This window comes from Camelus ferus, chromosome 17 (assembly GCF_009834535.1).
Source record: "Camelus ferus isolate YT-003-E chromosome 17, BCGSAC_Cfer_1.0, whole genome shotgun sequence".
In the NCBI taxonomy this organism is placed as follows: domain Eukaryota; kingdom Metazoa; phylum Chordata; class Mammalia; order Artiodactyla; family Camelidae; genus Camelus; species Camelus ferus.
Window position 1 is genome coordinate 46,262,841 of NC_045712.1, and position 27,255 is coordinate 46,290,095.

Consider the following 27,255-nt stretch of genomic DNA (forward strand, 5'->3'; position numbering starts at 1 on the left):
CAGATTTAGGTAAATTTTTTTTCTGTTCAAGTTCCTCAAAATACCTCGAGATTCCTATACCTGTTAGGAGGTAATCTTCCTAATTTATCTGATAGAGCCACTGGGGACCTAGAAGTTACCAGCCTCTGGAGAGATCAGATAGAGAGAAAAGGTAACTGTTCCAAGTCTGCTCACATAGGTATAATTTACCAAGTTGCTGTGAGTCATAATTAGCTTAAGGAGACGGGTTTCTTTATATCTGGAAAACACAGATTAAAAGCCAGAAATATTTTAGACAAACCCAAAAATTATGACCATATTCATCAGTTTACTTATGTAACTAATCCTTTTTGTTAACAGTTTCATGAAATGAGTCTCCATCAGACTTAAAATTTCTTACCCAGTTCAGTTCAGTGCTATAATCTCAAACTTATCAGAAACTAGTAAATCTCCTTGAAGAGAAAGCATTTTGCAAAGGCATCAGAACAAAACAATAACTGTCTATAAATGATAAAAGTATTAAAAGCATGGTTAAGCACCTCGTTACACTGTAATCAATAAAGAAACCTGGTTACAATAACCAGAATTATGACTAGTAACATTTCAGACGTACCAGATTTTTAGGGATTCCACATAATTTCTAGAATATCTATATTAATAACATTTTCTCTTACAATATAACCTAAGAAGATTTATTATTCATTTGACAATACTTCCCATGTAATCTAACATACCAATTGAAATTTACTAGATTAAAATCTCTTTTGGGGATGTTTCAGGGCCCTCTGAAGCATCCCAGAGTTATCCGGAGGTCAAAAGAACTCTGATTAAAATTTGATATTTGGGAAGCTTGCTAAAAAAATTTCAAAACAGTTGGTCAGATAAAAGCATAGGTCACTGTGAGACAACACTTATTTATTAACAATAAAATATTTTAAAGGTAGATGCAGAACAGATCACTTGAGGGGTAAAAGAAATTTTACAATCTATTACTAAAGGTAGATTAACATTTTAAGAAAACTTTGTCCCCTTAACAGAGAAATGGAGAACTAAATCTAGTCTTGTACCAGCTGACTTCTAAGATTTATTTACTCAGCTGAATTTATTCTAAACTTGGCCAATCATGACCATGCACAAAACTCTTTTCGCAGGGTTCCTCTTCCACAAACCTTCCACAGCTTTCTATACTCATATTATTTTGACCCTTATTTTCTCTTCCACTCAGAAGTAACCAGCTTCAGGACAAAGTCACTCTTTTTCCATTAACAAAATATAATTCCATTCCTCATACCTTCTTTTACACACTCATTTTACTTTCCTCGCATACTGAGATGTTTCCCTTAATAGTAGAGAATATTTCAGGGTGGCACCAAACATTTATTAGTATTTCTAAATACCTTTTGTTTCTCTGTAAGTGGAAGTCAATTAATGTTTTGATATCTTATTTTGTCTGAAAATGGCCTAGCTATTTAATAAACTGTCATCGTTTAACTTAATTTAGCACAACTCTAAAATTTCAAGTTACCAAATATCTGGGGAGACCATTTGAGTAGACATTCCTGAAATGATCATTCCTAAAGAGTTTACCCCAAAGGTCTTTCTCATTTGCATGTAAGTTACTTATAAGAACATTATACCAAGTTCTTTTTCTTGCTGACAGATTTGTAACAGATATGACAAGGTCTTGTAGTGTTGCCGAAAGATCGGCCCCCGTCCCTGACGAGCCAAATAACCCAGAGACAAGGTCTTGGAGCTTAGAAGAAAAGAGGCAATTTTACTGCTTTGCCAGGCAAAAGCTAGTGCCTTCAAAACTGTGCACCCACCTTGGGGATGGGGTGGGGTGGTTGTGCAGCCATAGCTCAGACAATAAAGCATCGATAACAATCAACCGAATCATTTTCTCATCAGAAGACTTAGAATGGAGTCATGATGCCTCCAGGCGACCAGTTCTATAGAGGCCAGCGGTTGTCACTCTTTCCATCTCTTTATCTTATAAGCACCCAAGGTGTGGTCTTCTTGGTAATTCAGGCTATTTTGTAAGGTTAAAGTCCTGTCACCTTCTCCCTGGAGAATGACTCAGAGACCAAGCATGATTATAGCTTTTGATCACTGGAAGAAAGTAGAAACAGCAAGAGCAATAGCTTCGGTTTTAGCAATGGGCCTGCAACCGTGAGCAGCAACCCGTCAGGTCAGTTGCCCGTTTTAAGGGCGAGCGTAAGGATAAGTAACCTGTTGGCCCAAGTGCTGCCATTTTATTAATCCTCCTTCAGTAGGACTTCTGTTAAACCCAACTACAGTAAAAGTTTTATGCTTAACATTATTGCATCTTGAGACATGTCTATATTAATTAAACCAGTAAGCTAGCTTTAGATACCAGATATCAATTCAGTACTGAATATTTTTTAGATCACATGAACCCAATTTTCATTCTGGCCAGTTTCTTTTATATTTCTGAGTATTTATATAAGCATTTAATTTTCCTTAGGCCATTAAATAGAGCTCTTTTACAAATTGACTTTGGCAATGCCACATATCTACAACACACCTATAAGAACGTACAAACACACGAACACATAGACCTCATAGTTCCCGTTTCAAAATTTTAGCCGTGAATCAGATACAACAATATAAGTCTCATCAGTTACAAGAAGTTGGATTTAAGTTGGGTTTCCGGCAGATGGAATAAATCAAAGTTGCCTGTCCAGATAGTTAAATGTTTTTACTAACTTTTATGGAAGGCACCTAAGATTTCTATTTGTCCCTGACAAGCCAAGTTCCAAATTACTTTCCCTCTTTTTCAAAATTTGCATTCCATAGGTCGTAACAGCAGTTGAGTCACTGGTACTGGGACAGAAGTTAAGAAGTCAGGAGTTTAGAAGTTAGAAAGTCCACTAGTTGAGACCCCACTGTCAGTTGTACCTGAGGCTCTAGGTGACCTTTGCACTGGAAGGTGTTCTTCTCTCTGTCTCTCTTTTTTTTTAATTTTGGTTTTGGGCAGCCTTTTTTCCAGTGTCCTTCCTCTTTACAGTAGACACACTGATCAACAGTCACAGTTGGCTTTTTCTTTTCTCCCTTTTGGCCTCTGGGCTTCTGTTTACTAAAGGCTCCAGGGCGAGTTGTTATCACAACATTCACTGATTTTCTGTTTCTCTCTTCTCTAGCATTATAAACCTGAAAGGCAGTTTCCAGTAATTCTCCTGGGTTTTTTTGGCTGCTGCTCTTTTACTTTTACTTACTCTGTTTACTTTTTCTTAGTTAACTATAATTAGACCAGTCATTTAAGATCTTACCCAATGAGCTATTGGATGGAATAGACGGTGCGCCTCTCATAGCAACTCATTTCAAATACGAGATGCAAATGCAGATTTCAGATTGCAATACCTGGCCTGTGTAAGTACATGGAAGCACAAACTTACAAATGCCAGGTTAAAACAAATTCAAATTCCAAACTTATTTGCTTCCAAGTTCCCTCAGCCCGAGCTCTCTTTTACAAACGGGTACCTGTTTCAGATGCAAACGGGAGTTCCGCACCTAATTTGAGAACTCCCAAAGCGAGATCAAGGGGCCTCAGTCGTCACCGGGAACTTACTCTAGGCCTGCCGATCAGATGCGACGCATCAGAAGAAACAGAGCCGTCTTTTCTTCCTCCAAGGGGTGGGTTTGGGCACCTGCAGTCCGTTGACGGGTAGAAGGGCAAGGGATGAAAGGATCCCCAGAGCAAAAGGAGGCCCTGGCAGCCGCTGGGCTGCGTTCTCCGTTGTCCCTCCCATCAGCCCGGAGTGGCAATCATTCGAGCCTTGTTGGCCTGGCAGTGAGGAGGAACCTAATGCCCTTCTTAGAAAAGAGGGTGGTTTGAGCCACAAGATGGGTGCCAAGAATTTGTTGCTGAAATATCGGCCCCCATCCCTGACAAGCCAAATAACTCAGAGACCGGGTCTTGGAGCTTAGAAGAAAAGAGGCAGCTTTATTGCTTTGCTGGGCAAAGGGTTTTGAGCAGTTTTTTGAGCCCCTTTGCCCAGCAAAAGCAATAAAGCTGCCTCTTTTCTTCTAAGCTCCAAGACCCGGTCTCTGAGTTATTTGGCTTGTCAGGGATGGGGGCCGATATTTTGGCAACAGAGGCTGCATTGAATTATTTCAAAGAAAGCTGAGGAATAAGATTCTTTCAACAAATGATGTTTGAGTTGCTACCATGTGCAGGGCTCCCCACTCAGTGCAGGGCATACTGCGTGCTGGCCTGGGAGAGGGAGGGATGGCGGTGCCCCACTGAGCATCACAGCAGCCTGACCACGAGATCGAGTCTGACCCGGGGGCTGGGAGCAATACGGGGAGACGGCGCGAGAGGACGGCCTTGTCCCAGGTCTCGGAAGAGTCCCTGGGATGCGCCCCACCAAGTGAGGGTCCTTGGCTTCATGCGGGAAAGAATTTAAGAGAGAGCCACAGGAGAGTGAAGGCAGATTTATTCAGAGAGAGGCGCACTCCATAGACAGAGTGTAGGCCACCTCAGAAGGCCAGAAAGAGGCCATGAGGTGTGGGGGTTGAGTGCTCAGTTTAAAGTAAAAGTAGATACACACTCCACAGACAAGAGTGTGAGCTGTCTCACTCAGAAGAAACAGTGGCCACAAGGAGTGGGGGTTGTTAGATTTTTTTGTTTTTTGGTTGTTAGTTTTTGTGCGCTTGGTAACTTCATATGCTAACAAGCAGGAGGATTATTCCAATTACTTTGGAGAAGGGGCTGAGATTCCCAGGAACTGGGCTACCGCCCACTTTTTGACCTTTTATGGCCAGCCTGGGAGTTGGCATGGCACCTGTGGGAGTGCCATTCACCATGTTATTATTATGATGAGCGTATAATGAAGCTCAGGGCCCACTGGAAGTCAAATCTCCTGCCATCCTGGGCTTCCAGGTCCACTGGGAGTTGAATTCTCTGCCATCTTGGTGCTAATTGTTGCGTCATTCTCTTAATGGCTGTGCCCTGCCCCCTTCCCTCCTGTCGCAGGAGGAGGGGAGATCATAAAGGGGATGAGAGCCTTTTGCTGCCTTTTTAAGGAAGACTAGGACTTTGGCCCCTCAAAATGGAGAAGGATGTGTTCTGGTAACTACTGCTGCAAAATAAGCTGCCCTAAAACTTAGTAGCCAAAACCAATCATTTTATTATGCTCGCAGGCTCTCTGGGTCAGGAATTCAGCCCGGGTGCAATGGGGACAATTTGACTTCACCCCACAATATCCGGGTTGCCCAACTAGAAAGACTTCAGGGCTGCAGGCGACCCCACAGCTGGGGGCTGGAATTGCCTGGAAGCATCATCACTCACGTGCCTGGCGGTTGATGCTGGCTAGTGGGGGTGACCATGGCCGGGGCTGTCAGCAGAATAACTGACGGGGCCTCTCTAACTCACAGCATGGCAGCCGGCCTCAGGATGGTCAGATTTCTAAACTGGTGGCTCAGGGCTCCAAAAGTGAGAACCAGGCAGAAGCTGCAAGGTATTGTCAGCCCTCGCTTTGGAAGTCACGGGGTACCACCTGCACCACGTTCCATCGGTTATCACCAGGCTGAGCTGGCTCAGGTTCACCAGGAAGGGACAGCCTCACCTCTCAGTGGGAGGCAGATGGCCATTTAAACACTTGTCGCAGGAGTGCTGAGAGAGCACGTGGGTGCTTCCAGCCGTTGGGCAGTCTGTGTTGCTGGAATTTCAGGTGTGGAGTAAACAGTGCAGGAAATCGGGCTATGAATGTAGACTGGGGCCCTGGCGTGAAGAATCTTATTGAGACAGAGCAGGACCCTGTGGGGTTCTCTCTGGTACAAATCCTTTCTGTTCCCTGTTTCTCTTTTGTAGGAGATGGGGTTCATTCTGCCTCCTTGACCTTCCCTGAGTTCCAAAGGGCAGATTCAAACAGTTGCTAATCAAGGAAGGGAGAGTATGCAGAAACAGAGGAGGAGCAGTCAGGGAACAATACTGCAGCCTTGGGGCGGGGTCCTGGTTCCTCCTGAAGGAACAGATGTAACAATACCTTTGAGTTCTTCTGCAGGGACTAAGGCCCCCACCCAGGGGGAGGGTGGTAACTTGAGGCTGAGCACAAGATTCCTGGGGCAATGCCCTGTTACCTCCCCTCAAACCAATCAGAAGAAGGTCACATACCTTGCAGCCCTCATCCTAAATTTTGCCTATAAAAACTTTTCCCCCAAAACCACTGGGGACTTCAGGTTTTTCGAGTGCAACTCACCAGTCTTCCTTGCTTGGCCCTGCAAGAAACCTTTCTCTGCTCCAAACTCTTCTTTTGCTCGGTAACATTACTGCCTTTGTGGCAGGTGTCCTGTCTGAGGCCACACATCACAGAAGAAAGAGAACTTTGTTTTCCTATGATTCAATCTGCCTTTTCTTTTGTGAAATCCCGTCAGGGCAAGGAGACCTAGTTCTGGGTAATCTTGGTCACCCTGGATCACCTGAGCTCAACCCTCCCTTCCCTGAGGTGCCTACAGTGGGGAAGGAGCTGGGTCAGGGCTCATTTCTATCCAGGCTGGCATCGGCCCAGATGTGCCTGCACCCGCGTTTCCTGGGATGTGAATCAAGCAGGGTCTGCTGTGTCGTCCCTTACTGCTGGGCTTCTTGAGGACAGCTCCAGTTCATCTAAAACTGCCCCCTTCACCAGGCACAGGAGGAAGGCTGGCTGCTGTCCTGAACCTCCTGGGGCTGCAGGGAACTCTGCGAGGCTCCTTGGGATCCTGTCTACCTACTGCGTTCCACTCCTGTGCCAGGCCAGCTGCAGGGAGACATTGATAAGATAGGAGACCTCTGAGGTCTCCACATAGGAAGTGACAATCAGGCTCTTTCCCCTCCAGAACCTCCAGATCTATCTGGAATCTCTCCCTCACTCCCTTTGCCCTCAAAACCCAGGTTCCCTCCCCTGCACATTTGAAGCAGAGACTGCACTGAATTACTATTTCAAATAACGTTGAAAAATAAGGGTCTTTCAGCAAGTAACTTTTACCACTCTCCCTTACCTTTCTTCCACCCCAAGCACAGGATTCCTTAAGATCTAATCCAACACTTAACCCCTGAAGCTGGGAGTGTGAATTTGATGCCTCCTTCCAAAACCGTCTGTATTTATTCCCAAAGGACCTCTCCTCTCCAAACTGAAAGCTAAAGACTGAACTCTCCTGAATCATTCCTCCCCCGAGGCGGTGCAGAGGAAAAGACAGCTCCTTGGGTTGGAGATAAGAGTGAATAAGGAGAAGGGTGATCACCCCATATATCGAGAAAGTTCCCATCACAGACCCGGTGAGGCAGACAGACACAGGGGCACACGCTGGCTGCCCAGCGCTGGGAAGCGTGCCTCTCTGGAAGCTGCCTCTAGTGTCTTCAGAATCTGTCTCGGCTTTTTTTTTTTTCAATTTTAAAATACACATAATATAAAATTCATCATCAGTGATATTTAGGACAGTCACAATATTGTGCAACCATCACCACTAAGTCCAGCGCATTTCATGGCCCCAAAAGGAAACTTCATATCCATTAATCAGTCAATCTCTTTTTGCCCCCTCTCCCCAGCTTCTGGCAACTTCTAATCTACCTCTGTCTTTATGGATTTGCCTACTCTAGATATTCCATGTAAATGAAATATATGGACTTTTGTGTCCGGTTTCTTTCACTTAGCATATTTGCAAGGTTCATCCTTTGGCAGTTGTGAACAGCGCTGCTATGAACATTGGTGTATAAGTTTTTGTTTGAACACCTGTTTTCATTTCTTTTGGGTATGTTAACTTAGGAGCGCAATTTCAAGGTCATATGGTAATTTTATGTTTACCTTACTGAGGAACTACGCAACTGTCTTCCACACTGGCTAAACACCACTTTATGCTTCCACCAGCAATGTATAAGGTTTCCAGTTTTTCCACAGCCTTACCAGCATTTATTATTTGTCGTTTTGATCATAGCCATCCTAGTGGGGGGAAGGGGTGTCTCACTGTGGTTTTGATTTGCATTTCCCTGAATGACTAGTGATGTTGAATGTCATTTTCATTTGTTTGTTGGTCATTTGTATCTCTTTGGAGAAACGTCTATTCAAATTCTTTGCCCATTTTTAAACTGAGTTGTCTTTTTGTTGTTGAGTTGGAAGAGTTCTTTATGTATTCTGGATACTTGTCTCAGCTTTTGAGTCGAGAATCCCTCTTCTGGGTCATCCCCTGGGCAATGACCAGAGAGGACAGCGGTAGGAGGTCTTGGCCATTTCCATCCTGCAGAGATGTCTCTACAGGCAGAAAGGTTATCGGGTCTGCCTCACAGTCAGTCTGAGACCTCCCCCTGCCCAGTCCTGCTTCTTCCTCTTTTCTCCTTTGCCAGTGTCACTCCCAGTAAATCAGTCACGTGTCTGATGCCATTTCAGCATCTGCTTCCCCAAGAACCTGCAACAACCTGACATCAGTGCATTTATTCATTCCCCTCATTAGACTGCGGGTGCTCACAGCCAGGTGACTCACATCAAGAAGTGGGTGGGCGTGGGGAAGGGTGCATTCCTCCCACTCACTGTTGGATAGTGTCATCCAAACATGTACACACAGCACACACACACAAGAAAGAAATGCATAATACTAATAAGAGCCTTTTGAATTGTAAACTTGAACTATTTTCAATTATCCTTTTTTGTCATTTCTTCTTAAAACGATCTGGGTAGTTTATATTTTCTAGGAGATCATCCATTTCATTGAAAATTTCCAATTAATTACCTTATAAACATCCACACATATAATCATATTTTATAATCAAAGCTGTGTTATTATAGGAAATTTGGAAGAGTAAGGAGAAAATAAAAACTACGTAATCAATTTAAAGACAGCGAATCACTCTTAACATTAAGTGGTATTTTTTTTCTGTTTTCCTTTAAGTTAAAAAAAAATCCTATCTATTTGTTTTATACCTCTGTTAAAAACAACAGGCCCAGAATGGAGTCGCATACACTAAGCCCCATGATACCAAACAGAATCTTAACTTCATTATAGTTACAGCTCTCCCAGAGGTGGAACCTGAAACTTGATCTGCACCATTAGGTGATGTACCCAACAGACCCCTGCCACCCCCTCAAGGACAGTAACTGTGATAACCAACCCGATTTTTTGCCCAGTATAACCTCCTGCTCCCTCTGGCTACAAAAGTCTTTCATTTTATTACTCAGCGGTAAAAAAGAATGAAATCTTGCCATTTGCAACAACGCGGATGGACCTAGAAGGTATTATGCAAAGTGAAATAAGTCAGGCAGAGAAAGACACATACTGTGTGATCTCATTTATATGTGGAATCTAAAAAAACCAAAACAAATGAACAAACATAACAAAACAGAAAACAGACATAGATCCAGAGAACAAACTGGTGATTGCCAAGGGAAGGGGGGTGGCGGGGGTGAGTGACACAGGTGAGGGAGGTGAAGAGGTGCAAACTCCCACTTGTAAAATACGTAAGTCACAGAGATGTAATGTACAGCATGGGGAATATGGTCAGTAACACTGTGCTAACTTTGTACGGGAACAGGTGGTAACTAGACTTATCTTGGTGATCATTTTGTAATATATGAAAATATCAAATCACTATGTTATACATCTGAAACTAAAATAATATTGTAAGTCAATTATACTTCAATTTTTTAAAAAGTCTTTCATTTTATGTAGCTCCCCAGAGCTCCTTTCCATCTGCTAGATTGAATGCTGCCTGGTTTGAATCGATTTCTGCTCAAATAAACTCAAAAATTTTACTAAGCCTCAGTTTATCTCTTAGCATCTGCTTTAGAATTTCTCTTTTCTTTTCTTGCTTTTTTTCAGGAAGACATTTTCTTCCTTTTAAAAAATACATTTTTCTGAAGTTAAGCTCTCTCTAAATTATTTAATAGCTCCTAAATTTTTTTTAATGTTAATCTCACTGTTTTTTTAGTTTGTCAGTAATTTTTAATTTTGTCTTTGTAGTTTACTTGCAGTAATCTTTCAGCCCATTTTAACATCTAGATAAGGGATTTTGTCCATTTATTTTATTTTGTTTTATTTTTTAACTTTTTGTTAAATGATTATTCGGGGGATTGAACCCAGGATCTTGTGCATGCTAAGCACATCCTCTACCACTGAGCTATACCCTCCCCCCATTTATTTATTTTTCTTGTCTAGGATTTTTTTTTTCTGAACAGCTTTATTGGGTTATAAGTTGTATATTGAGTTAGCTACTATAAAATTCATGCACAGTTAAGTGTAAATTCAGTGATTTTTAGTAAATATTGAGTTGTGCAAGCATCACCACAGTCCATTTTAGCACATCCCCATCATCTAAGAGGACCACTCTGCTGTTTGCAGTCAGCCCTCATTCCCACCTGCAGCCCCAGGCAACGACCGGTCTGCTTGTTGTGTCTACAGACTTGCTATTCCTGGACACTTCACATAATGGACTCATGTAACATCCAGTCTTTTGTGCCTGGTTTCTTTCACTGACCGTCGTGTTTTTCAGGCCCATCCGTGTATCAGTACTTGTGATTTTTCAGAAATGTTCACCTACTCCTTTCTGGTGGTTTCCCCTAGATTCAGGCAGACATCAGCACTTTGCCAAAGTCTCAGGAGGACTGTTTGCAAATCTCTGGAATTCTCTTTCAGGGCAACTCCCTTTTCTCTGGTGCATTAATCCATAGCTTTTAGACATTTTAGAAACAGTTTTTTTGCTCTTATATGAAAACATTTTTTCAGCAGTATTTTTTTCCCAGAGTCCTCAGAACGATGCTCCCTTTCCCGTGAAAGCTGCAGAATCTTTTCCAGGATACACACATTCTCTCCTCTGTGAATGAGGAGAGGGTCTCCGGGCAGGTGAGTAGACTGTTGTTAACCTGTCTCACTGAGGTGCCCATGTCAGGCCCAGCCCTCCTGGTGAGCCGGGGGTACGTTCTGTCAGATGGGGTGCATGGGAGACCCCTTCCTCCAGCGTTTACTACTGGGGGTCCTGCTTGAGAGGATGCTCGCCTCCCAAGATGCAGTGGCCGGTTCAGGAATGGTACTTGTCACTGAATGGCCTCGGAAATAGAGAGAGAGGGAAAAGAGAGAGAGAGGGAGAAAGAGAGAGAGAGGGAGAAAGAGAGAGAGAGAGAGAGAGGGAGAAAGAGAGAGAGAGAGAGGGAGAAAGAGAGAGAAAGAGAGAGAGGGAGAAAGAGAGAGAGGGGGGAGAGAGAGAGCGAGAGAGAGAGCGCCCGGCGCCAGCAGGGGGCAGAGTTGGGCAGGGAGGCACAGCTTTGGTTTAGACCAGTTCAGATCAAGTTAGCTTGCCTGATCTAGTACGACATCTGGACATTTGCCCAGCTGTTTGTTCAGAGTGAGGATAGGTGGCCTGCTGTGTGGCTGTCTGTGGTTCCGAGAGCCCAGTGGGTAACCTCACGAATGCATTTTACAATTCGCGTCTGTTCAAACACTGCGTTTAGTGGGGACGTCTTTTAGACTCTGCTGTGGGTCTCTGCTTCCCTAATTTGTCATTCTGAGGAACAGCATTTTTTGTTCCATCTTTTTTTGTTGAAGTATAGTTGATTTATTGTGTGTTAATTTCTGGTGTACAGCATAGTGATTCAGTTATACATGTGTACATATGTATATTCCTTTTCATGTTCTTTTTCATTATAGGTTACTACAAGATATTGAATATAGTTCCTTGTGCTGTACAGTAGGAACTTTTTTTTTATTTTATGTATAATAGTATCTGCAAATCTTGTACTCCCAACTTATCCCTTCCCAGCTCTTTCTACTCCGGTAACCATAAGTTTGTTTTCTATGTTTGTGAGTCTGTTTCTGTTTTGTAAATAAGTTCATTTGTGTCATTTTTTTAGATTCCACATATAAATGATATCACATGGTATTTTTCTTTCTCTTTCTGGCTTGCTTCACTTAGTATGACAATCTTCAGGCCCATCCATGTTGCTGCAAATGGCATTATTTTATTCTATTTTATGGCTGAGTAGTATTCCTTATATATAGCACAACTTCTTTATCTGTCGTCTGTCATCTGTCGATGGACATTTAGGATGTTTCCATGTCTTGGCTATTGTAAATAGTGCTGCTGTGAACATTGGGGTGCATGTATATTTTCAAATTAGAGCTTCCTCTGTATATAGGCCTAAGAGTGGGATTGCTGGATCATATGATAACTGTATTTTTAGTTTTTTAAGGAAGCTTCATACTCTCTTCCACAGTGGCTGCACCAAACTACATTCCCACCAGCAGTGTAGGAGGGTTGCCTTTTCTCCACACCCTCTCCAGCATTTGTTGTTTGTGGACTTTCAAATGACCGTTCTAAATGGTGTGAGGTGATACCTCATTGTGGTTTTGATTTTCATTTCTCTGTTAAGTAGTGATATGGAGCATTTTTTCATGTGCCTATTGGCCATTTGTATGTCTTCTTTGGAGAGTTGCTTGTTTAGGTCTTCTGCCCATTTTGGGATTGGGTTGTTTGTTTTTTAGTTATTAAGTTACTGTAATTATTGTTTGTATGCTCTGGAAATTAAACCTTTGTCAGTCGTATCACTTGCAAATATTTTCTCCCATTCCATAGATTGTCATTTTGTTTTGCTTATAGTTTCCTTTGCTCTGCAAAAGCTTTATAAGTTTAATTAGGTCCCGTTTGTTTATTTTTGCTTTTATTTCTATTGCCTGGGGAGGTTGCCCTGGGAGAACATGGCTGAGATGTATGTCAGAGTGTTTTGCCTGTTTTCTTCTGGGCGGGTTCTCGTGTCTCATGTTTAAGGCTTTAGATGCAGCATCTTACCAAGTTGGGAGGCACTGGGGTTTACCCCACGGTAGCACTTGAGGCTATTGAAAGCTTGAAGCAATCCAGAGATTTTGTGTTTGATTGTGTAGGAATTAGGAAGCCTTTGATGATTTCTGAGTGGAAGTGGAGAGTTGAGTGGGTCCCAGGTCAGAGTGGAGAGACAGGGAGGGAGACTAGTTATGAACCTACTGCCACTGTCTGCATGAGACAAAACGGTGGCCTGGTCAGGGCTGTGCAATTGGAATGGAAAGGAGTGGCAAGTTGATTTTTTTCTTAAAATTTTTTTAAAATTATGGTGAAATATATCTATCATAATGAGGTACTCAGAGTAGTCAAATTCAGAGAGACAGAAGGTAGAATGGTGGCTAGTTACCAGAGGCTGGGGGAGAGGAGAATGAGGAGAGAGTGTTTAGTGGGCACAAAGTTTCAGTTTTGGAAGATGGAAAAGTTCTGGAGATGGATGGTGGTGATGGTTGCCCAACCATGTGATTGTACTTAATGCCACTGGATTGTACACTTAAAAATGGTAAATTTTATTATAACATAAAATTTTAACCTCTTCTATGTTTTTGTCTCTATGAATTTGCCTCGTATTTTTTGCTTTTTAAATCCACGAAGACAGCTTGAGTTCTTTTCCTACCAGAAGGTTGAGGGGTAGAATGAATGCATATTCTCTTAAGGGCTCTTCCAAACACTGTTTTTCTCAATATTTTTATTAAAAAGAACATCTGTATCTGATCCTGTTTTACAGATGACATGTCTGTTGTGAGTTTTTGTTTTAACATATTTTTTCTTTCTTATTCTCTTTGTTGAACTATAATTGATTTGCAATATTGTGTCAGTTTCAGGTGTATAGCAAAGCGATTCAATTATATATATATATATATATACACATATATATATGTATATATTCTTTTTAGATTCTTTTCCATTATAGCTCATTATGAGATATTGAATATAGTTCCCTATGCTATACAGTAAATTCTTGCTGTTTATCTATTTTATATATAGTAGTGTGTATCTGCTAATCCCAAACTCCTAATTTATCCCTACCCACCCCACCCCATTCCCCTTTGGTAACCATAAGCTTATTTTCAATATCTGTGAGACTTTCCTTTTTGTATATAGATTCATTTGTAGCATTTTTTAGATTCCACATATAAGTGACGTCATATGATGCTTGTCTTTGTCTGACTTACTTCATTTATCATACATAATTAATACATTTTTTTCTGCCTTTCTACCTTTCTGGTATATCTTGCTTCTCCACTTTCCCATCTCCAGGTTCTCTCTGGGGTGGCTGGCTGTGTACCTGATGAGACTGTCTGAGTGTGGATTGCTGCTGTTTTTGTAAAACAACCTCAGTAATAGGAAAATCCGGCAATCATGTTCCAAAATTCTTCATGGGTTCCACACATATGTGTGTGTGTGTGTGTGTTTGTATATATATATTCTTTTTCTTAGACTCTGAAATAGCCCTATGCTCTATATTTATTTTGGTATTTTTATGGGTGTTCATAGTTTGAAATTGACCCACCACGCACTGATGAAGCCTGACTCTCCTAACAGCTCTCTGACATAGGATAAATAAATGTGAGTTCAGCAATACTGAATTCACAAACTGAGCCTGAAATTTTTCCCTCTTGGTGAGCAGCATCTTGGCCAAGCTTAACCGAAGGCTTGTAGGATAGTGAGCACTATGTTGGAGACAAGTTAGAGGGTCCCACAGTGAGGACCCAGAGCGGTACGCGGACTTGTCTCCTCAGAAGGCACTGTCCTGAGTGTCACCCTCTTCAGTTTGGGAAATCTTGGTGTTGAGTTTTCTTCAGTTTCAGAGCTGGTGACTGATTGGACTCGTTAATTATTGATTTCTACTTTTCTTTGAGGAAGCCTCAGAACTTTTGGAGAGGTATGTATGTTTGATATAAATTCTTTTTCTTTTTTTACTGAAGTACAGTCTGGTGTACAGCACAGTGTCCCAGTCATGCGTGCACATACATATATTTGTTTTCAGATTCTTTTTCATTAAATGTTATTACAAGATATTGAATATAGTTCCCTGTGCTATACAGAAAACCTTATTTTTTAAAATCTATTTTTATGTATAGTATAGTGGCTAACATTTGTAAATCTCAAACTCCCAAATTTATCCCTTCCCACCCAGTAACCATGATTGTTTACTATGTCTGCAAGTCTATTTCTGTTTTATAGGTGAGTTCATTAGTGCCTTTTTTAGCTTTTTTTTTTTTTTTTTTTTGGATTCTACATATTAGTGATATCATATGGTACTTTTCTTTCTCTTTCTGGATTACTTCACTTAGAATGACAATCTCTAGATCCATCCATGGTGCTGCAAATGGCATTATTTTATTCTTATTTTTATGGCTGAGTAGTATTGCATTGTATAAATATACTACGACTTCTTTACCCAGTCATCTGTTGATGGACATTTAGGTTGTTTCCATGTCTTGGCTACTGTATACAGTGCTGCTATGAACATTTGGGTGCATGTGATACAAATTCTTCATTTCTCACCTTACCTCTCCTCTTTCTTTCTGCTAAAGACAGAGTAAGAAATCCCATAATGACAAGGGCTCTTATTGCCGTCCTGCCTTAAGGACAGCTGATCTCCTCGCTCTGGGCTGAGTGCCCTACAGCCCCTGTCGTGAACAGAATGACTGGCTTTATTGGAATCTTGTCCGTTTTGTCCTCTCTCTGTGGAGGTTAATGTCACTTGTAGCTGACAATGAATGTGAATCTGAATATTCTTAGGTATTTTCTTATATAGCATTCATTGGCTGTGATTCAGAACTATATAACCTTTTATTAGCAAGGAGGTACCTCTCCACCCCGTTCACTCCCTTTACGAGTATTCATCAGGTGCCTTTTATGTCAGATATTTTATAATTAAATTTCTAACCTCAGGACTGGTGTCCATGGTTTGCCAGGTTTTAAATTCTAATGGATAATGTAAGTTCAAGTTAATTAAATTTAGGTACTAAAAAAAATCAGATTTCCTGTTAAGATGAAAATTAATCTTACAAGACTAATACAGATATGTAAAAGCCTTCTTGTAATTGAAACAGCCCTTAAGGTCCTCAAATTTTGACAAGTTGGGCCAAAATGATTCTACAGAAAAAAACCACTGAGCTTTAATGTACATTGCAAATTGTTTTATTGGAAATAATAGAACTGTTCACATGACTTATAAAATCTAAGTACATTTTTTTTGCAAATCCATCAAATTGTGGTTTGACAAGCTCCTAAATATAACTGCTGACCACAGCCATTAATAACTCAGAAGACTTTTTTTGTTATTACTAGAAGTTACATGGGATATTCTTTTTGTTTTATTTTATTTTTTATTGAAGCATAGTTGATTTATATTGCTAGTTTCAGGTGTACAGCAAAGCAATTCAGTTGTACGTATACATACATACATATATACATATATTTTTTTCAGGTTCTTTTCCATTATAGCCTATTACAAGAAGTTGAATATAGTCCCCTGTGCTATACAGTAGGACCTTGTTGTTTATCTATTGTATATATAGTAGTGTGTATCTGTTAATCCCGAACTCCTAATATCTCCCTCCGTCCCTTCCCCTCTGATAACCATAATTTGTTTTTGATTTATGTGAGTCTATTTCTGGTTTGCAAATAAAATTTTTATTTTTTTTAGATTCCACATATAAGTGATATCATATGATATTTGTCTTTGTCTGACTTACTTTGCTTAATATAATAATCTCTAGGCCCATCCATTTTGCTGCAAATGGCATTATTTCATTCTTTTTTATGGCTGACTAATATTCCAGTGTGTGTGTGTGTATACATATGTGTGTGTGTATGTGTGTGTGTGTGTGTACACATATGTGTGTGTGTGTATGTGTGTGTGTGTGTGTGTATGTATATATATATGTTTTCATCTTTTTCATTACAGGTTAGTACAAGATACTGAATATAGTTCCCTGCAAGTGTGTTTCTTTGTAGATGAGTTTGTTAGTGTCCTCTTTTTTCTTTCTGGTCATCTGTAGATGAATATTTAGGTTGTTTCCATGTCTTGGCTATTATAAATAGTGCTACTGTGAACATTGGGGTGCATGTATCTTTTCAAATCATAGTTTTCTCTGGATATATCCCCAGGAGTGGGATTGCTAGATCATATGGTAAGTCTCTTTTTAGTTTTTTAAGGAATCTCCGTACTGTTCCTATAGTGGCTGCACCAATTTACACTGCCACGAACAGTGTAGGAGGGTCTTCTTTCTCCACACCCTCTCCAGCATTTATCATTTGTAGACTTTTGAATGATGCCTGTTCTGACTGGTGTGAGGTGATACCTCATTGTAGCTTTGATTTGCATCTCTCTAATAATTAGTGATAATGAACATCTTTTCATGTGCCTTTCGACCATCTGGATGTCTTCTTTGGAGAAATGTCTATTTAGGTCTTCTGCCCATTTTTTAATTGGGTTGCTTGGTTTGTTTGTTTGTTTGATGTTAAGTGTATGAGCTGTTTGTATATTTTGGAAATTAGTCCCTTGTCGGTCATGTCATTTGCAAATATTTTCTCCTATTCTGTAGGTTGTCTTTTCATTTTGTTTATGGTTTTCTTTGCTGTGCAAGTTTTTAAGTTTAATTAGGTCCCATTTGTTTATTTGTGCTTTTAATTTCCATTACTCTAGGAGCTGGTTTGAAAAATATATTGCTGCAACTCATGTCAAAGAGTGTTCTGCCTATATTTTCCTCTAGGAGTTTTATGGTATCCTGTTTTATATTTAGGTCTTTAATCCATTTTGATTTTGTTTTTGTATATGGTGTCAGAGAATGTTCTAATTTCAGTCTTTTACAGGGAGCTGTCCAGTGTTCCCAACACCACTTACTAAAGAGACTGTCTTTTCTCCATTATATATTTCTGCCTCCTTTGTTGTATATTAACTGACCGTAAATGCACAGGTTTATTTCTGGACTTTCTATCCTGTTCCATTGACCTATGTGTCTGTTTTTGTGAGAGTACCACACTGTTTTTGAGGATTATAGCTTTGTAGTATAGTCTGAAATCAGTATACATGTTTCCCCCAGCTCTGTTCTTCTTTCTCAAGATTGTTTTGGCTATTCAGGGTCTTTTGTGTTTCCATACAAATTTTAATATTTTTTATTCCAGTTCTGTGAAAACTGTGATTGGTAATTTGATAGGGCTTGCACTGAATCTGTGTATTGCTTTGGGTAGTATGGCCATTTTAACAAAACTAATTCTTCCATTCTAAGAACACAGTATATCTTGCCATCTGTTTGTGTCATCTTCAGTTTCTTTCCTCAGCATCTTACAGTTTTCGGAGTACAGGTCCTTTGCCTCCTTAGGTAGGTTTATTCCTAGGTATTTTATTCTTTTTGATACAATGGTAAATGGGATTGTTTCCTTAATTTCTTTTTCTGATATTTTGTAGTTAGTGTATAGAAATGCGACTGATTTCTATGTATTAATTTTGTATCCTGCAATGTTACTGAACTCACTGATGAGCTCTAATAGTTTTCTGGTAGCATCTTTAGGATTTTCTGTGTATGGTGTCATGTCATCCACCAACAGTGACAGGTTTACTGCTTGTTTTCCAATTTGTACGTGGGGTATTCTTGAGGAAAGACATGAACTTTCACTCAGTGAACCTCCACAAACAGCAAATCTTATTTTATGAAATTCTCTGTTAATGGAAAGGTCATTTGGGAGTATGTCAGAGGTCATTTTTCCCATTAGTTTTCCTGTTCTGTTAACAAGAATCTGAAACATATATCCATTGGGTTGAAGGCTAACATGCTCTACTCTTACAAAGTTAATAATATGAGTCAGCTGATCAATAAAATTGGAGATAGTAAATCTTGTATTCTTGTTTCTTTTCATATTCACAGAAGAAATAGTGTCCTGTTTAGGTGGCATTTCAAATTAAAGACACTAAAATTTAATTATTCTCCTTTACCTGTTTTTCCAGGGAGGGAGGGATGTCATGAAAGAAGGAACTTCTCCTTCCTTGAAAACAAAATATGTGGATCTCCTAAGATTTCCAAGGAGCAGTTCTTTAAGTGATGCGTCTTTCTCTGATATCTGCATTGGGTTTTGAAATATTCTAAGATTTCAGGTTCATTCTTCTGTTGCACTTATATTTCCTATTTCTCATTCTTTGCTTTTACTTATATGCTTTCCCTGTATCAGTTTTTTCCCCCCTTGAGTCTGTCTCCAAATATTCCTTTAAAAGTTAACTAACATCAGAATTTTGTAGATTCTTTTCTATTCAAAACCTTTCCGATTAAATAATTGAAGACAATCTGAAGCTTTTTTTTTTTTTTTTTTTTTTTGCAAGAAGTTGGTTTCTGGCCCAAATTACATCTTTTTAAAAAATTATGTTTAATTTATAAAAATAAAAGGTTCTAAATACCAGCGACCTTGGCTTCACCTGTGAGCTTAAGATATATTCAGATAGGACAAACCCAGTCACTCTCCCTGAAATTTTAAAATTGTCAAGTATTTTACTTTTTTTGTAGGTGAAGTTCACATTAGTTCTCCTCGATTATTTTCAATCTTTCTATTTCCTTGTTAAAATACTTCATATCATCTTATCACTCCCTTGTGATAAAGTACTGCTGGACAAAATGTGATTTCAGCTAGAGAATATTTTATACAACTTGAGGGTTGTGCTTAGTAAAATTTTATCCCTTGCTTCCTTAAGAAAGTTTAGATACTATAAATTTAGCCTCTAACCTTCTCTGCTATAATCCTCACTCTGATTTTATGACACAGCCTCTTCTGTTTTATTTAATGGTTTAATAGAGCCATGTTTGAGACTGGCTGGAAAGCAATTTCAGGAAATGGTTTACAGGCTACTCTTAATGGGCAGTGTTCAAGGATTTATTGCTCTCAGATATAACATTATTATTATCATTAGAAATTATTTGTTGATTGCTGGTAGTTGCATTAGCAGCTACGTGAGACATAAAGAAGCCGTAATCACAACCCGCTGTCCCATTATCTGCAAATAAAAACAGTATGTCTCTATATGGTTTCTCTGGCTCTACCTCAGATATTTTCCCCTTTAGGGAGTGGATGCGTCTCAGAGTGAAATGATGCATTTTCACCTTATTTTTTATTGGCTCTCTTCCCACGTGTATTAGAGTCCTTGGCAGTCAAGTTGAACTCCCTAAGAGAAAGCACTGGCGTGGTGAGGTGTCTCAGTGACCTCTGCAGGCACGTGACACTGATTCATGACTGCAGGACCTGGATTAAGCTGGCGTGGCTCATATCTGTGAGTGAGTGTTGGAAATAACCTTAGAGGTTAGAGTCATTCAAAACTCATTGGAAGAGAAATTTCCCGACGGAAATGAGAAAAAGAAATTTCTTCCCTCCCCTTCGGCAAGGACACTTGATAAACTCTGCTCGTGCCCAAGCTGATGAGCTTGGAGCTCCATTGAGCTTGTTTGTGCCCATGGTGCACTTTTATTCTCTGCAGGCCTGTTTACCAGACCCATGATGTCAGGTGTCAGGGAAGGTGCTCTCTGAACCGAAGGCCCTGCCCCTTTCATACCTAATTCCAGCTGAAAGCAGAGTTTCTAAAGCACAGTTGTACTGCTGTCTAAGGAAGGAAGACTGGAGGGGAGGGAAGAAGGGGAGGAGGGAAGGAAGTTAGAATTAGGCAGTCACTCAAAAGGTTTTTTTAAGGGACTCTACTAGGCTCTTTGGTAGGGGAACAGGGTGGGGGTGGGATGAACACAGGTAAAATATAAAAGAAACCTTCCCCACCCAAGGTATAGCTAATCAGAGAGGATAAAACATGTGTTCCAGTAACTGCAACACAAGATCCAAAGTGGGAGGTGTCCCAGGGGGTCCAGATGGAGGGCTGTGGAAATGCAGAGGAGAGAACAGACTTCTCATTGGTCCTCACACCTCTCAGTCAGGCAGCAGCACAGCTAGAAATGTACTATCCCTTCCACGGCCTCTGTTTCCTCCTACCTTCCATCAGTGATTTCCCACAAAAGGAGCAGATTTCTTAGTAGTAGAAAAGGAAAGGCAACAGGATGGAGAGGCTCCTAAACACTTAAGAACATGAAAAAAGAAAGCACGTATGAGCGCCAATGTTTCCCACTTCCTCAAAGAGGCTAAAATATGAAAACCACCTCTTTGTAACATTCTCCCTCTTCAAGAAAAGGGAAGAAATACATTTTACATTGCAATTCAGTGTGCGTATTATGTGTGTCAGTGTGTATGTCGGTGTGTATGTGTATGTCTGTGTCCAAAACATGAGTTTTACAAACCGGTACTTGTGCTGCAGGTGTAGTCTGTTATCTGTTGTGGAGCCGGTGGCTGGGACGTGGAGAATAAGAGAAGAAAGCCCACACTTTTGGTCTTTGGTTTAAGCCAGTGGGTTGGATGGTGGTACCATTTACTGAGATGGAGAAAATGGGGGAGGAATATTTTTAGAGGTTTAGAGAGAAGAAGGTGAATGAAATAGAAGAGTTCTGATTTGGCCATGTTATTGCTTGGTATAGTGGCTCCCAGATTTTGACTGTGACCCACAGTTTGACACACATTTGACATCAAGACCAGGTTGACCCCCCACAGCACATACGTGAGAACGTGTGTATGAGAGCGTCTGTATGTCCTTCCTGAGCATGAGCACGGAAGCTCCGGCTGAGGGATGGGTTGAAAGATACCAGCTAAGGCGAGGACCCGCTGAAGTGGCAGGGCTGTTGTGCACAGGGAGGGCAGTTCTCCGTATTTTCCTTACTCACCGGCTGAGCTGACTTCTAGAACCCCTTCCAGAACCCAGTGGCTAATTCTTTTCAAGAGGGTTGAACACAGCTAGTCCATCCTCTCCACTGCCCCTTCCGGAAAAGAACGAGGAGGACCAAGCTCTAGGTCTTGTCTCGCTGTGAGAAAAAGCTAAACTGTGACGTCTGGAGGGGCATCTCCATTTTTTAGCAGAAGGCCTCTTGCTTAAAATCTGAACACATTCCAGTTTTTATTAGATTTTTTGAGCTAAAAGAGAAAGGAAAATTTAGCAAATACTCCCATTTCCAACATCAGAATTAATAGCTGTTAACATTTGTCTCATTTGTGTCTAGTCTTCTCATTAACGAATGTGAAACATTGTAGATGAGGCCAGCATCCCCTTTATTCACCACCCCAACCCCCTTCCTCTCTTGCTTTGTGCCCCGACTTCAGTCGGCCGGGATGAGTGTGGGCTGTACCTTTCAATCTGTACTCTAGAATTTGCATACATAATTATTGGAAGCTAACGTAGAGTATCCATTCATGTATCTTTTTATTAATCTGTGACCCCTCAGCTGGCCATGGCTGTTACCACTCAAGCTGGGGTCCTAGGTCCCCAGAGTTCGCTCTCTCTGAGTGTGGCCCCAGCCTGTCCTGGGGGCTGACGCACACCTGTGTGGACGCCACTGCGGCCTCTCTGGCTCAGAATTGAGGGTGTTACTGAGGAAGTGAAGCGGGCTCTGGGGATTTCGATCCTGTGCCTGCTTCCTCAGCTTAGAGCAGTCTTGGCTAAAAATTGCAAAAGCTGTTCACCACCTGCAAAATGCAGCTGGGAAGGCCCCTCTTTTAAGATAAAGGGAACGTTAGTGCGGCGGGTCATTTCCCGAGAGCGATCTTTGTTCACTAGGCAGAAGGGAATGCAGATATTGATTGATGGAAAGGTTTTCCCTCAGGACCACTGATGTGTGTGGTAAGAGGCACCCTGCTGTAATGCTCACTAAGGGATCTGCCTTTCAGACACGTGCATTGCCTTTGGCTGTCCCTTTTGGCGTCCCTGTAATCACATCAACCTGCATTCTATATTGAAGTTATATGGAGCAGAAAGGGAACTCCTTAAAGAATATTAAGGTTCTGACAGTGAGGGCCAAGGAGCTGGGCTTGGAGGCTGAGTAGGGAGGAACAATGCCCAACACCCTGCTCCAGTGTAAACATCACATCCACCCATCTCTGCTGACCGCAGACCCCAGCTCCCACCCGTGATGCCGGGGTGTAGACGCCTGAAGCTTCACATTGTCCCTGCAGATCCGAAGTTTCTGTGAGTGTTGTCACAGTGGATTCTGCACAGTTGCTTCCCTCATGGAGCTGAAGTCTTACATGAGTGTGTCTGATGGGTGAAGCCTGAGTCACGGGGGCACTAAGACAGGGATGGTCTGACCTCCGCACTCTGGGGAGGCAGGGCTTACAGGAAATGACCCTAACATAGGAAGTCTGCAGAGTTAAACTAAAACCACAATACAATAATACCACTACCTATCTCCCCGATGAATAAAACAGAAAAGACTGACAACATCAAGTCCATTGCTGGGCGTGTAAGTTGGTACAACCACTTTGGAAAACTGTTTAGCAGTGTCTGCTACATCCGAAAATACACACATCATGTGACCCAGCAATTCTGCCTTTAAGGTGTCGACCTAAGGGAAGTGCATACATTCGTTCATCAAAAGACATGCTAGAATATTCATGGCAGCACTGTTTGTAGTTCCCAGACGCACATCACAGCAGAATGGATATTATCAGTGTTGAGTATCCACTCCATGAAAACCACATAACCATCAGAACAAATGTACCACTACAACCTGGACTAGAAGGGACCAGTCTAACAGGGTTGAGTGAAAGAAGCTCAGGAACAGTACATTCTGTGTAATTACACTCGTAAGAAGTTCCAATACCAGCAGAACTAATCTATGGTGTTAGAAATACGGATAGTATCTCCCTCGGGGCAGTAGTGGTTGAAGGAGCAGGAAGGTGACATCGGAAGTGCTGGTTGCATTGATTCTTGATCTCGATATGGTTACTTGGGTGTGTTTAGCTTGTTTCTTAGGTACTTTTCTGTAGGTATATGATACTTTAATTAAAAAGTAATGCAGTACAGTACAACACAATGCAACGTAATACAACACAACAATATAATACAATGCAAATGCTTGGGTAGCTGCAGATACAAGTGTTCCCCATGGCAAGTGTTTTGTTTGAAGGAAAGGATACACAGCAAATCAGATATCACAGAAGGAGCGGGGGAAGCTGGCCACCTGAAAGGTCACAGGGGACAAGATGGCCCAGGTGAGGTCACCATGACCTGGGCTCAGGTCGTCTGTCTTGAACGTCTAGTCACCTGACGACGGCACCCCCTCTCAGGAGCACACTTCCAGGATGAAAAGATACAATACTGTACAGAACCATGGCCATCCATTCATTCATTTAAAAATAAATAACATACAGCTAAAAGGGATCAGGTAACATAGCTTGTCTCCATAGACAGATCTCCAAGGCAAATCAGACTGTAATCAGAAGTATTTCTGGAGCAATGGTCAGAGGTGGTGGGTCAGCTTAGCTGCTTCCCAGACAAAGCTTGTTTCTGTAATCTTCATCTTGTTTGTGGCCATGCTTCCTTATAATATAAGTATATTTTTGTAAAATAAGAGTGTATGGATGTTGTGTGTGTGTGTGTGTGTGTGTGTGTGTGTGTGCGCGTGTGTAACACCCATACATGGTACAAAATTCAAAAGGTATGAAATGATAACCAGGGAAAAGAAGTCTTTCCACTACCCCAGTGGCTCACTTTTCTTTCACAGAGGCAACCTTACTTCCAGAGATATGCTACGCGTATGTACATGAGTTTATAGATTAGTTTTTCCTTATACAAAGTGATAGCGCACCATGTGCCATAGAGTCTGTAACATGCATTTACCACCTAATGCTATATCTCAGAGATTGTAAATATAGAGTTGTATCATTCTTTTAGCAACTGTATCAGTCAGCTTAGGGTAAGTTAGGCTACGGTAACAAAGAGCCCCCACATGTGAGGGCAGCATTACTCTGATACCAAAGCTAGACAAAGACATCACAAGAAAAGAGGATTACAGATCAGAATTCCTCATGAACATAGGCACAAAAATTCTTAATAAAACACTATCAAATCAAATTCATCAATGTAGAACAAAGGATACACCCTGACCAAATCTATTCCCAGGACTATACCCTGTGTCTCAGGAATGAAAAGTTGAATTAACATACAAACATCAATTAATTTAATATACCATATTGATAAAGCCAAATAAAGTAAAAGACTACATGGTTATCTCCATAGATACAGAAAAATCCAGAGTTAATTCTTTTTTTTTTTTTTTTTTGCTTTTGTTATTTATTTATTTATTTATTTATTTATTTATTTATTTATTTATTTATTTATTCCTTTGTGTGTGTGTGTATATATATATTTATTTATTGGAGTATAGTCAGTTTACGATGTTGTGTCTATTTCTGGTGTACAGCATCATGTTTCAGTCATACATGAACATACATACATTCATTTTCATCATAAGTTACTACAAGATATTGAATATAGTTCCCTGTGCTATACAGTATGAACTTGTTGTTTATCTATTTTATATATATCAGTATCTGCAAATCTCAAACTCCCAATTTATCCCTTTCCCACTACCCCCCAGTAACCATAGGTTTATTTTCTATGTCTGTGAGTCTGTTTCAGTGTTAATTCATGATTAAAAAAAAAAAATACTCAGCAAACCAGATGGAGGGACACTGCTCAATCTGATTAAGGTCATCTACAAACAACCTCTAGCTGATATCAGTCTGAAAGGTGTAGGACCAGATGCTTCCCTCCTAAAATCGTTAACAAGGCAAGACGACCTACTCTCATCACTTCTATTCAGTGATGTACTGTAGGTCCTAGCTAGGACAATACGGAAAATAAGAAACCAATTCAATTTATATCAGAACCAAATAGAACAAAATACTTAGGAATAGATTTATCAAAAGTAGTGCCAGATATATACATTGAAAACAAAAATATTGCTGCGAGAAATTAAAAAAATATAAATAAATAGACATTATATGCTCATGAATTGGAAGACTCAATCCCCAAAAATGATTTAATTCAGCACAATTCTTACCCAAATCCCATCAGACTATTTTTTGTTAGAAATTAATTAAACTGATCATAAAATTTACATGGAAATACAAATAGCTTTGCAAAGCCAGAACAGGTTTGAAAACGAAAAGAAAAGTTGGCATGATGGTGTTCAGTCTCAAAACTTGCCATTAAAGCTCTGGTGATCAAGACACTGTGCATAAATCTTATTATGCCAGTTGAGGTATGGGCGTAAGGATAGGCATATACAGCAACGATGCAGAAATAAACCCTTACGTTATGTTAAATTGATTTCAGAAAGAGGTTCTAAGACGGTTTAATCGGGAAAGGATCATCTTTTTAGAAAATGATGCTGGTATAACTAGGTATCCATATGCAAACAAACCTAAATCCTTGCCTTATAATATGCAAAGATTAACTCAAAATTCATCATAGATTCACATTTAAGAGCCCAAACTATAGAATTTCCTGAGGAAAATATGATAAAAATCGTTGTGACCTTGAGTTAGGCAGAGTTCTTAGGACCCCAAAAGCACAGCAATAAAAGAAAAAGGATAAATTGAACTTCATTAAAATTAAAAACTTTTGCTGTTTAAAAATATCGTGAAGAAAATGAAAAGACAAGTAACAGATAGGGTGAAAATGTTTGCAAATTATACATCTGATAAAGGATTTATATACAGAATATGTAAAGAACTCCTACAAATCACTAATATAAAACCCAATTAAAACCCAATTTAAAAACGGGCAGTAGATTTGAAGACACGTTTCACCAAATGCGTACAGTTGGCTAAGTACATGTAAAGGTGCTCAATATCATTAATTATTAAGGAAATACAAATTAAAACCATGGTGAGATACCACTTCACATCCACTAGAATTTCATAATCAAATGAAACACCTTACTGAGCATTGGTGAGGATGTGGAGAAACTGGAAGCCTCCTAAACTATTATTGGGAATGCAAAATGGTGCAGCCACTTTGGAAAACTAAGCACTTCTGCTCCTAGAAATCTATCCAAGAGACATGAGTACAGATGTCCTCACTGATGATTTGAGTTTTATCTGTGTCCTGTACTCCTGGAAAGCAGTGACACCGAGAAATGTCCCCACCTTTCTGTGTTCCAAGAAAGACTAATGGCAAAGGACCACACTGCCCTCACATATTTCTTTCCAGCCTTCCTCAAGACTCTCAGAAGACCCACTGATGACTCCCTTGTTTATCTGCTTCAGTAAGATCCCAGACCCCTTCCTTTTCTTGGAGATGTTTCTCATTAACGAATGTTTTCCCTGTTGCAATAACCTAATATCATCTCCTTAATTGTCCAGTACATTTGTCTTTCATATAAACTGTGTGTTTATATGAAAGACTTGTACACAGTTATTTTTGGCTACATTATTACAAAACTGGAAACAATTCAAGTTTCCATCAGTGAATTGTTAAAATGTAGTATATTATATGGTGAATTCTATTCAGCAATAAAAAAATATACTGATATATGCTACAAAATGGATAAATCTTGAAAACATTATGCTAAGTAAAAAAAGCTAAATGCAAAAAAAAAACCCACATGTAGTATGAT